The sequence below is a fragment of the Vicugna pacos genome, chromosome 4 (assembly GCF_048564905.1).
Source record: "Vicugna pacos chromosome 4, VicPac4, whole genome shotgun sequence".
Taxonomy (NCBI): domain Eukaryota; kingdom Metazoa; phylum Chordata; class Mammalia; order Artiodactyla; family Camelidae; genus Vicugna; species Vicugna pacos.
Window position 1 is genome coordinate 74019975 of NC_132990.1, and position 14822 is coordinate 74034796.

The 14822-nt window shown below is 46.0% G+C and overlaps 1 long non-coding RNA gene across 1 annotated transcript; it reads left to right on the forward strand.

Annotated features, from left to right (window-relative positions):
* Positions 1–1447: 1447 nt before the first annotated feature.
* On the forward strand, positions 1448–10362 carry LOC116280264 (uncharacterized). The gene is made up of 3 exons (XR_004189558.2): positions 1448–1498; positions 6992–7237; positions 10048–10362. It is a non-coding gene; the product is annotated as an uncharacterized lncRNA (long non-coding RNA).
* The last annotated feature ends 4460 nt before the right edge of the window (positions 10363–14822 follow it).

A 14822-nucleotide genomic window follows, 5' to 3' on the forward strand; every position in this document is an offset into this window, starting at 1 on the left:
AATGGTAGAGGGGCAAGAGAGGCTTCCAGGTCAGCGGGGAGTGGGCTCCAGCCCAGGAGGGAGGAGGGGCTGGGAGGGACATCAGCAGGGGGCCTTCTGGCTTCCCTGGTGCGATGGCTGGAATTGCAGCCATGTGAGTGTGAATCCTTGCGGGGGAAACCCTTGGCGGGGAACAGAATGCGGTGATGGCAGCAGATTCTATTAAAAGCAATTCTCATTACTGTACCGTTAATTATTAATAGGATCGGGCAAATAAAGGATGGGAAGACCCAGCTGGGCCTGACTCAAATCTTGCCTCCAAAGCAAATGGCTTTTGGTTCCTATCCAGGAGACCCAGCCATGAACGTGCCTGTTGGAAAGTAGTGACAACCCAAGGATGCCACGGTGGGCCGGGCACACGTATGTCTGCTTTAAAAAGATAAAGAAAGGGAGTCCACAGGAGGCAAACACAGGCCTCTGTCCATTCTCCCCAACTGAGCTTTTAGGCCTAGACCTGGGCATCCTGTCCTGCAAACTTCATCCTCTCTGAGCCCCTGGGGCAGTTCAGCTTCTCAAGAGATTCAGAGAGAAGTTTCTCCACATAGCAGCAGAAACCATAGGAACAAGAGAGTATCAGGTTTGGGCTGAGGAGAGTCCAGAGAGAGAGAGACTTTGCCCCGCTTTCTTGCTCCCAGCCATCGTATCTATACCGAACTCCTATCCACCCTTCAGAGCCCAGCTCAAATGCCTCTCCTCCAAGCAGCCCCACCCAGCCCCAGCTGTGCTAACAACCAAGAAGACAGACACTGTCCCTGTCCTTGTGGGGCCGCCAGTCTGACAGGAGTCGAGCGTGGTTATTAATCAAATGATCATCACAAACCATGATGACAAAAAGGCATCATGCTCGGAAGCAGGGAGCTGGAAAGCAGGCACCACGAGGGCAGGAATCCTGATGGTTCTAGCTTTCTCTCCCCTGAACCACCTGGTGCCTGGAGCAAAGGAGGTTCTCAACAAACATGTCTGATTTCACACGCTGCTAATTTGGGAGCGTAAGAACAAAGTCTTCAAGACAGAGAGATTGTGAGGGACGTCAGCTTTGCACAGCAGAGGGAGGAAGAGCCTGGGGCCTGGATCTTTCCCCTATTCCTCCATCTTTGCAGAAGTCTCCTGGATTATTAGCTGATTTATCTTGACATCTACTATGAATCCAAGCAGTGAAGGCACTACTTTGTTTTGAATAAATAAGTGTGAATGAATGCATGAGTCTGGGCTTTGAAAAAAAAAAAAGCACTAAAACCCCATAGACTTCTATATAAAATGGCATGTAACTGGAAACCCTGATACAGCCGTCCTCATTTTTCCACTGAGTACCCGTGAAGGCAGAGAGAAAGACAAAACCTTACTCATTGTGGGAAACAGCTGCCAACCTCATGCCAGAATCTGGGAGGAGTAATACTAATGACAACAGCAGAGGATCGCGCTGGAGAGAAACCTCAGGACGCAGAGACCAGGGACAAAGGTAGGAAGGGGCTCAGAACCTCCTTTATCGTTTGTCCCCACTCAGAGACCTGGAATCTGTGCCAGTCTGAAGACTGAATGGTTGCCCCTCTCCCACAGATGGTACTGGAGTAACGACCCCTGGTCATTCAGAGAAAGTGGGCAGGGCAGGGGGCTTTCACGGTGCATGGGGTTCTGAGAAGCAAACACGGTGACGGTAGAGGGGGCGGTGGGTGGTCAGAGAGCAGCGGGAAACTCCCCAGGAGCAGTGCATGCTGGGATTTTTGCTTATTTCATCTGTTCAGAAAATCCAAGAATCGTTTAGCTGGGCAGGAACGGATGCTGCCTTCGTTCAGCAGAGCTGCAGTTGGCAGAGCCTGCTGGAAACTGGGACGTGGATTGAGCAAAGCCCACTCGATTCTGTTGCCCAGACCAAACACTGAGAATGGGATGGAGCCGTCAAACAAGTACTAAGAGGACAGGACCAGAGGCAGTCTACACATCCATGTACTCATAGTTGTGGAGTGTGGATTAATGTTTCTGTGTCTGAGGGACAATACAGCGGCAAAAGTATCAACAACAAAGGACTACGAAAAAGCACGGTCTGAACGTGGAAAGGGAACTGGCATTCTGAAACACTGAAGAGCAGGCGGTTGACAGCGATTTTCTAAAGGAACCAAAAGACGTCAGGAAACCATGTGGCAACTTTAATGGGAAAGCCATACTCTGCAAAACAGGATCAGGAAAGCACAGGGCAGCCCCAACAGATGTGAAAAGGCAGCATAAGCATATTAAAAAAGGGATGTGAGGGGGAGGGCAGAGCTCAGTGGGAGAGCACATGCTTAGCACACACATGAGGTCCTGGGTTCAGTCCCCAGTACTGCCATTAATAAATGCATATGTACATATATTCGTAAACACGTAAATAAATAAACCTAATTACCTTCCTCCTCCAAAGGGAAAAAAAAAAATGCCTGGAAAAAGGGACATAGACATGGATGGTGCAGTGTGTTGAACTGTGGTCTCCAAAAAGATATATCCAAGTTTTAACCTTTGGTAACTGTGAATGTAACCTTATTTGGAAAAAGGGTCTTTGCGGATATAATTAAGAATCTCAAGATCAGATCATCCTGGATTAACTGGGTGGGCCCTAAATCCAATGATAAGTGTCCATATAAGAAGAGAAGACAGACAGGAGAGGAGAAACAGGGGAAGGCCATGTGAAGATGGAGGCAGAGATTGGAGTGATGCAGCTACAAGCCAAGGAAGGCCAAGGGCTGCTAGTAGCCACCACAAGCCAGGCGAAGGGCACAGAACAGTTTCACCCTCAGAGCCTCCAGAAGGAACCAACCTTGCCAACCCCTGGATTTCCAACTTCCAGCCTCCAGAACTGTGAAAGGATACCTTTTTGTTGTTTTAAGACACCCAATTGTGGTAACTTGGTACAGCAGCTAGGAAACTAAGACGAGCGGGGCTAAGAAAGATGGCAAGGAAAGAAAAAAACAGAGTAAGCAGAATTCAAATCCACACTGGAGGCAGTAAAAAGCAGAAGTCATAACACAGAAAATGAAATTGGTGATGGAGAGGCCAACCCTTGAGACGTTTTCTAAAAAGGATGATGAAATCAAAAGATGAAAACAAGATATAAGAGAGTGATAAAGATGAGGAGATGGCAAACACATAACTGGGATTCTTGAAGAAAAGGCTAGAATAAGAGATGGCTTAGAACATAGGGAGGAAAGCTCACCTGTGAATTAGAATGAAACAAAAAGATCTGAATGTACAAATTGGAAAAGTTCACTGCATTCTAGGGGAAATAAATAGAGACATGTTCTGGAAAACATTGCGATTTATGCAAATAATGACAGTGTTGTATATGCCTCCAGGAAGGAAAGTGAGTTACTTATAAAAGAACAAACCCAGGTTGGTTTAGGTTGTGTCATACTGTGTCAAGCTAAGTGATAAAGCAGCTGTGTTTATGAGGTTTGGGGGAAATACTGAGCATTTGTTACTAAAAGGTATGCTCCTAACTGCTGGGAGTCTAAGAATGATAACCTCTGTGGCTTAAAAAGTCTGGGCATTAGCAATGAAACCAATTAAAAAGCAGCAAGTCTAAAGATTTATTGTAAATAACATTTCTAGACTGAATACAAATGTCAAAAATTATTTTTAAATGAGAAATCATAGAATGAAAAAATAATAATCTAACCATCTGGATCTAGAGCTCTAAGTCACATCAGTGAAGATCAAAAGGTGGATGGACCCAAGAGACACCTTTAATTAGAAGAATCCAGGAGACACTGTTTCTGAGTCTCCTTGGATGATCAGGCAGCTACAAACGAAAGCGTTTTCAATGTAAGATAACTTCGAGTGCAATTCAAAATAAAATAGCTAGTAACCAAAGTCTGGAGAAGACTGAGGCAAAAATTCAGAGTCCATAAAACAAAGTGCAGGAATAAAGGAAGTAGCCCAGAGGGTAAAGGAAAAGGCGGAGACCAGCTTTCTCACTGAAGTGAGATCGGCAGGGTCAATGTTTACAATGAATATAAATGCATGACGTTTTCCTAGTAAAATGTCAAAGGCTCTCCAACTGGATAAAACAAAAACTAAGAAGGAAATCTAACTATACAGTGCTTATAAGAAATACACTTAAAACCAAAGGACATGAAACAGTTAAAAATAAAAGACTGGGCAAAGTTACATGAGACAAGTTTAAGTCCAAGGAAAGCTAAGGTAGTAATATTCACATCAGACCAAGAGTCACAGGCAAAAAGCATGACATAGGACAGAGGTCACAGTAAAGAGCTGATTGTTATGATCTTTTGTGTCCTCTGTAGCATTAGACTTGACCAGGGGAAGGGATAACTTAGACACATAGGAAGATAACCAAAAAACCACTGGAGGAGACTTAATAGACTTCTGTCTTTGAGTCATGTTTAAATAACTCCCCCCCACATTTGTATAGGATTGGAATAATATAATTAATAAGGTTGACTTAATCACTGAACTTTGTACCTGACAAATAAAAGATACTCATTTCTTTGCCAGAGCCCATCAAACATTTATGAAAATTGATCATATATTAGGCCATAAGGAAAAATTCAATATAATCCCCAAAGCAGATATAGTGAAAACCTCATTCTTTGACCACAGCACAATTAAGCTAGAAATTATTACAAAAAGTTTAAATTTAAAAACCCAACCACTTGAAAATTAAAAACCACTTTTGTAAATAGCTCTGAATAAAACCTGCATGACAAGCTATTTTAAAATACTAACACTGCAAAGACCACATATCTAAACATATGGGAAGGTGGTTAAAACGTAACTTGTATTCATTGCTCAATGAGGTGAAATTTTTAAATAAGGAAAAGTAGAAGTCAAAAAGATAAAAGGCAGAATTTAGTTAATTAGAGAAGAGAAAAAATAGAAATAAAAGAGAAGTCTACGACTTTAAGAAAAATCTAGTAAGTTAGGAAAACTTCTAGCAGATTCGATGACAAAAAGCAGAAGAAATGAATGCACAACAATCAGGACAAAGATTTTTTAGTTAAATTATATTAAGTAAAGCCCTATGATAACAAATTTGAAAATATGAATAAGCAGATATCTTTATAGGAAAATATATATAGCCAAAATCAATTCAAGAAGTAGAAGTAAACCCAAAACCCTATTATTACAGGGTAAACTGAAAAGGTAAGGAGAGAGCTACTCCCTTGAGAAGTGTTGGGTCCTGATACTTTTACTGGCAAATATTCAAACATTTCAAACATTCTGTTTCAGGATACAAGATAGATGGAAAACTTCCCCAACTATCTTGAGAATGTAGCACAACCTTAAAACAAAGAGTTGGCAGATAGCACAAAACTATAGACCAGTGTTGCTGAGGAATATGATGAAAAGTCCTAAATAAAGTACCAGCAAACTATCCTGGTTGAAACTCCTTGGGTCACGAGAAACAGACATCTGCTCACCAGACAGCCAAGGCTCAATGACTTTTTGAGCTGACTCTTAGGGTCTTTAAGGGTCCCAAGCCTAAAATGAGCCATGAAAGGATGCTTCCATCACATGATTATGGTGATACCTGCAATGTTTGCCAATCGTTCCCGTCCTCCTTCCAGGCAGGCATTGCACTTCCCACTGGGGTTTGGCAGGGCCACCTGAGCTGTGTGCCACTTCTGAGTAGAAGCACTTAACTGCTGGCACAAGAATCTCCAATTCTGTTTCCTTTGCTTCCCCAAACACAGGAACATTTGGTGATGTGGAGGTTCAATGCTGAGCCACGCATTAGAGAGAACTGCCTGGACTCACAGCCAACTTAATGTGAATAAGAAATAAACTTCTCTCGGGGTGGGGAGAATATAGTTCAGTGGTAGAGCATGTGCTGAGTGTGCATGAGGTCCCTGGTTCAATCCCTAGTACCTCCATTAAAAAAAAAAAAAGAATAACCCTAATTATGTCCCCTGCAAACAAAACAAAACAAAAAACAAGAACAAAAACAAAAACTTCTCTCAAGCCATGAGATTTTGACATTGTTTGTTACTGCAGCATAATCTAGCTTATCCTGACTGACTCAATGACAAAGAGATCTATCTCAAGCTAAAAATCAATATAATATTTAATGGTAAAATACTGGAAGCATTCTTAGCCATGTCCAGAATAAGACCAGGATGTTTAATAATGCCTCCATAATTTTACATGGCTCTGAAAGTTCTAGACAATGCAGTAAGACAAGAAATATAAACTAATGGGCAACTACTAAAAAGAAGATAAAATTATCCTTAGTTTTGAATAATTACCTACTTGAAAACACAGGAGAAGCGAAAGAAAAACTATTAAATATTGGGAGTTTTACAAAAGTGGTCAGGTATAAAATAAACACACACAAAAAAATCAGTAACTTTCTTCCCTCCCTCTTCTTTTTTGCTTTCTGTTGGACTAACTGTATTGTCTTTATCTCCCTTTCCCTCTATCAGTTTAAAAGCTATACATTCCATTTCTGCCTTTTAAAGGTTATCTTTAAATTTTTATCATGCATAATTGACTTAACATATATCTCAATCAATATTCTCTACCCTCCTCCTAGTACAAGGTTTTAGGATGACTTAACTCCATTCATACTTTCCAGTCACCGTTTATAATTGCCTAGTATTTTTGTTTCATTTTATTTTTGAGCCTACATTTATAATTATTATAATTGTGATTTTTACAGCCACTTTTTAGATTTTACCCACGTTTTAATATCTTTGCTCATTGTTCATCACATATGTGATATAGGAATTAATTTCCTTTATTCTCAGATAATCCTTTATTAGTTCTTTCAGCAAAGCTCATGACTGGTAACATTCTTCAGTCTTTGTCTGAAATATCTTTATTTTGCTCTCACTCTTGAAAGATAGTTTAGCTGAAGACAGTTTTGATTGACAAGTATTTTCTTTCATCATCTCAAAGATACTATTATTGGATTGTATTTTGGCTTTTATTGTTGCTCATAGTTTTTGTTGTTTCTTTGCAGGCTGCGTGGGATTGTGGTCAAACCATAGGACCTGGAGTCCTGGGCTGCTTGGGTCCAAGTGCTGACCTCACCACTAACCATTGTGTGATTTTGTGCTCAGTTATCTACTGCTATTTGGGCTGGGCTCAGCTGAGAAGTTCTTCTGCTGGTCTTGCCTAAGGTGGCTGCTCTCATGTGGGGCTTAACTGAGGTGAAGAATTCAGGATGGCCTCACTCAAAAGCCTGGCAGTTGGTGTTGGCTGTCAGGTAGGTCACCTTAGTTCTCCTCCACCAGAAGTCTATACCGGGCTTCTTGACAAGACGGTAAACGATCTGAGGTAGCAAAAGTAGAAGCTACAAGGCTATTTAAGGTCTGGCTTTGGAAGGCACACAACATCACCTTGGCTGCATTCCATTGGTCGAAGCAAGTCTCAAGGCCAGTCCAGGCCTGAGGTGGGGGAAATAGACTCAGATTCTCCCTCGTGGCAAGTGTGTTCTCTTGAAGGGAGGGGCAGCAAAGTCACATCACAAAAGGGCACTGTCTAGGGGAAGTGTGATTCTTTAGGGGCCCTTATTGTAACAAAAATTACTAAAGCTAATAAAGTCTAGCTAAAACCTTCTGTGCTTCGATTTTTCCACCTGTAAAATGTGGATAATAATAATACTAAGAGTGTAAGAGCTAATGTGTAAAGTGCTAAGAACACTGTTTTTCCTTCTGGTTGTTTTAAGTCTTTTTTTTTTTTTTTTGTCTTTAGTGTAAGGTATTTAGTAGCCCTGTCTAGGTGTACGGTCACTGCTATTTATCCTTCTTGAGATTGATGCACTTCTTAAATCTGAGGAGTTGTGGCTTTCATCACTTCTGAGATATTCTCAGACATTATCACTTTGATTATGATCGCTCCTCCATTCTCCTCATAATCTATCTTTTCTACATCTTCTCTAAGACATATGTCACACTTCCTCACTGTAACTTATTTGCTTCTATTTTTAGTCTTTGTATCTTTTTATCTTTGTAGGCTACAGTCTACAAAATTCCCTCAGTTCTGTCTTTAAGTTCATGAACATTTCTTCAGCTGTATCTAATCTGTTATTTAACTCACCCATTGAAATTTTAATTTCAATGGCTGCATTTTTAAAAGATCCTTATTTTCTTTCAAATCTGTGTCTTCTTTTTTTTATAGTGTCTTTTTCTTTAATGGTTTCTTTCTTTTAATAATTTAAAGCACACTTGTTTTATAGTCTCTTTCAGACAGCACTACGATCTCAGTTTCTTAATGGTTGAATCCTCTTCTTGTTTTGCCTACTAACTTTCCCTTGTGGTGGATGATTTTGTCCTGTGGTTTTTATTTTTGGCTGTCAGCACCTCTCCATTGAAGATCTTGTCCTTTTGGGGGGGGTCTTCAGTTGCAGAATAGTTTCTGGCTCTGGTTTTCCCCTCCCAATTTCCAGGACCTGGGAATTTCCCATTCTTTCTTTCACGATTAATTATTTCTGTTGCTGTTGCTAAAGTTTGTTGATATTTCTCAGCGGGAGGAGTGAGGGGAGTGTCACCATTAGCTCATTCTGCTAGGTCACTGGAACCAGAAGTCCAATTGAATATATTATAAAGATATCATTTAAAAGCAATAGTATTATAAAGGTATCATTTAAAAGCAATAGGGAAATATGGACTATTTATTAAATGGTATTAAGCAAACTGTTCAATAATTAGGGGGGGAAAGGCAATTACCCTTAACATACACTGTAACTAAAATAAATTGCAGAGATAACAGAAACTTAAATGTAAAAGTGAAACTGTAAAAGTGCTGGATGAAAATAATGTGAGTGGGAAAATCCTGTTTAATTATTCAACTAATGGTAAAATGCTCTCGAAGCTGTGGCTACAAAGAAAAGTTTGAAAGTTCTGTACACTGAAGAACTATGAAAAAACCCCCAAAGCAAGTGACCAATTAGGAAGATATTTACAAGGTATAATCAAGGTTCCATATCTGTAATCTACAAAAAGCTCTCACACACCCAGAAGAAGACAGCTAATACCTAACAGGGAATGGAGCAAAGGATATGAACCAGTTAAAAGAAAAAAGAAGAAAAACGACCAACGAGTATGCAAAATAAGACGTTACAGAACAAGAAACACAAATGAGCAGCCAGCGTATGAACATAGGTTCATCTTACCTAACAGTAAAAAAGAAAAAAATGCACTTTAAAACAAAAGATCCTTTTTACCTTTATCAAATTGACTAAATACTTCAGAAAGATTAGAATATCCTGTGTGGTGAGGGGGAAAGGAATTCTACACGACCATCTTTCCTTAATAGAAATGTGTAGTGTGTTGAGTGGTAGCCCCAAAAGATATGAGCATGTCCTGTCCCACAGAACCCATGACTGTTACCTTATTTGGAAAAAAGGGTCTTTGCCAATGTAATTAAACTAAGGATCTGGAGATGAGGACTCCATCTTGGATTATAGGACTGTGTCCTTGTAAGAGGCACATGGGAAAAAGACAGACAGAGGAGGAGGTGGGGGTGATGGGGCTATGAGTCAAGGAATGTGGGCCATGGACCGAAGCTGGAAGAGCCAAGGATTCTTCCCTAGAGCCCTCAGGGGGAGTGTCGCCCTGTCAACACCTCAGTTTTGACTTCCAGCCTCCAGAACTGTGAGGCAATACGATTGTTATTTTAAGCCACCAAGTTTGTGATAATTTGTCATGACACCCCTAGGACACCCATACAGTGTCATCAGAACAATTTTAGGGGGGAATGTGGAGGATGCAGACAGACTGGTCTTAAAACGTGCATACCTTTCCTCCTAGAAATTACTCAGAATTAACAGCTGAAAATTTGTTAAAGACTTCTTGGCAAAGATATTCACTAAAGCCTTCTTCTTTAAGGGAATCTGAATAAACAACCTAAATATTCAAGAATAGAGGGTTGGCTGAGTAAATGATGGTTTAGCAATATAACCATAAAGGTAAAAAAAAATAATAATACCCATGGGTGGAATGCTTTCGATGTGCACCACAAGGAATGAGTACCTTCTGTCTCTTGTTTCATGTAATTCTCACCACATGGCTGTAGCCCCACCACACAGAGGATGGTGGCGAAGTCAGAGCGTGGAGGCCACCTGCCCGAGGTGACACAGCCAAGGGGCCAAGGTTCTGCCCTCCAGCCCTGTGCGGTGCACAGATCCACCACGCAACAAGATGACTCAGCGCAGCTATCAGACACAATGATGCCGGCGCCAGGTAACAGCACGGAAGGATGTTGGTGGCAGAATGTTGAGCGAAAAAAAGCAGTTGAGCACGTCCATTTTTTGCCAAAATAAAAAGTGCATTCAATGTGCAGAGAAAAAAGGCTGGAAGGATTGACTACACACATTAACAGGGAGGTTACCTCTGGGGATGGATTCGGTGATTTTGATTTTCTGCATGAACATATACAGCTTTGGTCATCAGAACAAAATAATAATAAAAATTAAAACCACCCCGCCGCCGGGCCTGTGTTGACCACACCCGCCTCTGAGTTTGTTCTGGGAGATGGGAACAGGCACTGCCGCAGCCGCTGCAGCCCAGGGACCCCAGGCCGGCTCCCCCCGCCCTGGGGCTTCTCCCCAGCGCTGCTGTCTGCACCTTCCCTGCACCCGCTCCTTCCGTGGGCATCGATTTTTCCATCCTTCAGAGAAGCGCCTCAGGAAAAGGAAAGAGCATCTTTGGATCAATGAGCAGAGCCCTGCAGCCAGGGTCAGGGGGGTCCGGGGGCCAGTGGCCTGTCACTGCCCTGCCCAGGACTTGAGAGGGAGGTGGGCTGGGGTGGGGAGGTGAAGCTGGCTGGGCTGCCCAAGGTGGCCCTGTGGGAACCTGCCCGCGGCTGTGTGTGTGTGTGTGTGTGTGTGTGTGTGTGTGTGTGTGTGTGTATAGTGTGGGGAGTGTGGGGAGTGGTGTAGGACAGTGGTGGGGCATATCTGTGAGGTGTAATGGGGGTGGGGGCTGTGGTGGGGGAGTTGTGTGTGTGGATGAGATGGGGGTGCAGGGCAGGGTTGGGGGTACTGTTGCCCTTTCCCGCTGCAGGACTGATATTTGCCTGGAGAAATGGGAAGCAGGCCAAGCCGTGGTCTCCCATCAACTCACCCTCACAGCCCTGTGAGGGAGGCGCTGGCACCCCCCACTGCCCAGGCAGGGAAACTGAGAGCTAGGACTGTGTGTGAGAAAAGGAGAGAGAGACAGGGAAAGGGGGAGAGGGGAGGAGGAGAAGGAGAAGGGGAGAGGGAAGGGCAGAGATAGAGCATCGCTTGTGTCTGCTCCCAGACTGCAGACCTGAATCCTGTTTAAGGGACTAGCACTCACCTGTGCTGGACGCTGGGGTGGGGGGTGCACAGAGAGGAAGCACCAGCCTTGGCCCCGCCCTTGGGGACTCACCATGGTGGGAGGGAGTCAGTGTGTGGGCACTCTTGGGCCTGAGCAGGGCCAGTCTGAGTCAGCAGACCCCTGACCCCAGGCTCTTCAGGCCTCTCTAAGCCTCTCCCATCCATCACACTAACCCCTTCCTTCTGATCAAACTCCTTTGTGACTTGTCGTTTGACCAAACCCTGCTCCTCTGACTCATGGAAACATACCTCCTCTGGGGAGTCCCCACAGACCAGCTCTCCCATCCTCCTAACCCCCAGATCCCTGGGCTTCTGCTCCAGGGCCCCAGTGACAAATGTCCTTAAAGATTTTAGTCCACAGTTTACCGTCTGTCTTCTCTCAGCCTATACTGTGAGCTCCAAGATAGTCAGGCTGGGATTGTGGGTCCTCTTGGCTGGGTGTGCTGTGCTCACCCCCTGGCCAGGCACTGAAAATGGTTCAACATATGTTTGTTGCATGAATGAATGAACCATGATAATTGCTAAGAAAAGAAATGTGCAGATGGTCTATTATGAGGTTCCGTGAGCACGTATTGTGTTATGTCCACGAGCATGCGCACTGCAGTATGCTTACGTGTGGGTGTGGTAAACTCACGTACATATGTACAAGTATGTACGTGTGCAGAGTTGTGTGCATGTGTGCACAAGGCACCTAGTGCCTGCATGTGTGTGCCATGCCCGTGTGCATGTACTTGGATCCATGCATTTTTATACATGAGTGCATGCAGGTGTGTGTGTGTGTGCATATGTGTGTGCACACTTACACCAACTGTGCATGCTATTTATAGCTCAAGGCTGGAGGAGCATTAACGTCTCGCTCTCCCTCAGGTTTGCTCTCCCTCCGTGACCTGCAGCCTACCTTTCTGTTTTTGCTTTTTGCAGCCTCCAATCCCAGCCCCCACCACTCCTACCCTCAGCAAAGCCTCTAGCTCTGACACTCAGGGCCCAGATGTTCCCTGGAGCTTGAATCTGCACATCAAGCAGGTCATCTTAGCTGGGTGCCTTTGTCTCTCTTGCTCTTCTCATCTGTAAAGTGGGCACAGAGCTCACAGACACATATAAAGGGCCTGACTCAGGACTTGGTATAATGAGTGTTCAACAAATGTTACCCACCACGATGCTTCCATTGGTGACGGTGGCGATGATGTTCCACTGGTGGCGGCAAATCAGGGTGACCCAGAGGATGCAGGGTTCAGGAATTGCTGGGGAGTTTAGCCAAAGCAGCGCTCTGTCCAGGGTGCATGACTATACACCCCTCCCTCCTGGCCATGGGCTCTCAGAAAATGCTGCGGTGAAAGGAGTCAGGGGAATGAAGAGCAGATGTGCATTCCAAGTACTCATCCTGGAGCCGCTTCTCCAGCCTGCTGCGGTTAGGGCGTGGGTTCTCCCACAACAGCTCTTCCTGCCCGCTCCACGCCAATCACACGTGAGGTATGTACTTGAAATCAAACCCAAACTCCTCTCCGTGGCCTGCATACTCCTCCCTCCCTCTGCTCCAGCCACAAGGTGGTCTTTCTGCTTGTCTTATGTACCAGGCACATTCCTGCCTCAGGGCCTTTGCACTTGCCACTCCCTCTGTCTGGTGTACTGGGTCCCCCAATCCTCTTCTGGCTTGTCCTTGCTTGTCCTTCAGCTCAGAGTACCCCCAGTCACTCACTGTCACCCCACTATCAACAGCTAAAATTATCTTAACACTTGTTTGCCAGGCTAGTGTTTGTGTCTTCATCGCCACGTGGAAGGTACTCAGTAAAGATTGGTAGGAAGGGAGGGAGGGGCCTGGCTCCCTGGATCCAATCCTCACAGTTCCATTTATTCAGCACTTACTATGTGCTGGGGCTCGGCCCAAAGTCCAGCCAGCTGGGCGACCTTGGGCAGCTTGCTCTACCTCTCAGGCCCTCAGTTTCTCCACTTTTAGAGTGAAAGGCGCCCCAAGTCTCGGAGAGATCCTTACCTTGATTTTGATAGCGTCTTTCACTCTCTGCAACCTGGGGGTCTGCAGAGCCTGGGAACATGGGACATCTGGGGTCTGTAGCCTCCTGAGCCTGCCCTGCTCCCCTACAACCCTGCCTTTGCAGGGAACCCCTTCTCATTCCCAACGTCACCTCCTCTGGGATGTCTCCCTGGCTCAGGCCCCTCCGGAGTGCTCAGCACACAGTATTTTGATTGTTTACTTCTCTGGCTCCCATCAGGCTACGAGCTCTGAGCGGCCTGGGACAGATGTGTTCTTTCTGCATCCTCGTTACTGGAGGACGCCCTGTGGGACTGGAGGGCGCCCTGTGGGACCCCAGGACCTCACCCAGCTGAGACCAGGTCTGGGATGAGTCTTCCAACTCTCCCACTGATTTGCTCACCCCTGGGGAAAAGCCACGCCCTTCTCTACCTCTTAAGAACTTTAGGTGCTGTTTACGGCCCACCAAGAGCACCAGGCTTCGCAGCCTTTGCAACACTATTCAAGGCTTCTACCTGATGATTGTCCGAAAGACTGGAGGAGCGCCCCAGCATCTGGGCTTTTTTTGTTAAGAGAGGGCCTGTGTTTGTTTCAGTTGTGAGGGTCCCTGGGGCGCCTCTGGAGGAGGGGGTGCAGGAACGGCAGAACACCACGTGGGCAACCAGCTTCCCTGTCTTCTCTCTTCCCACCCAAGCCCCAGGGGTGGAAAACAGTCCACACTGGCCAGAAACCTGACTCTGCTGCCAAGCTGGAAAAGCTGGTTCTGGAAGGGGATGGGGGGAGGGGGGCTTCCGAGGCCCCAGGGCTGCTGTCTGGGAGCTATTCTCATCAGCCAAGTGGCCCTTGGTCTCCCAGGGAGGTCACTTGGAGAGTTCCTCTCGGGGAGATGGGCTCTGGCCAAGGCCACGCGAGCAACGACCACTGCAGGGTCTTGGCGCCGCTGGGAGCAGTCCGTGCAGGCTCGCGGAGGCGTGGAGGGCGGGGGTTGGTGGGGACACGGGCAGAGGGGTGGGTGACAGGGGCAGGGTGCAAAAGGACTCAAATGCCCAGAGCCCGCGTCTAGCAGCAGGACTTGACCAGGGCCGGGCCCCGGGGTTCCGCGGTGCGCGTGCTGAGAGCCGCTGGGGGCCCAGCAGTGTGCCCTCGGGGGCGACAAGATGAGCCGGCGGCCCGAACTAGGGGAAGGCGAGGGAGCCTCGCCGCCGCAGGGCCTGGGGGACGCGAGCCAGCCAGGTGGCTGCCCGAAATGGCGATTCCTCCGCAGGGGTCGCCCAGCGCGCGCCCAGCTGCTGGGAACGCGCCGCGTGCGCGCGCCCAGCCCGCCGCCACCGGCATAAATTCCCGAGCTGTCTGTGCGTGTCTTTTTCTTTCACTAGAGGTTGCTCACTTTCACTTCTTGCTTCCTTTCGGCGTCTCCGTCAGCTCCGTGAGCGCGCGTGCGAGTGTGTGTGTGTGTGTGTGTGTGTGTGTGTGTGCGCGCGCGCGCCATGTGTCCGCGCGTTC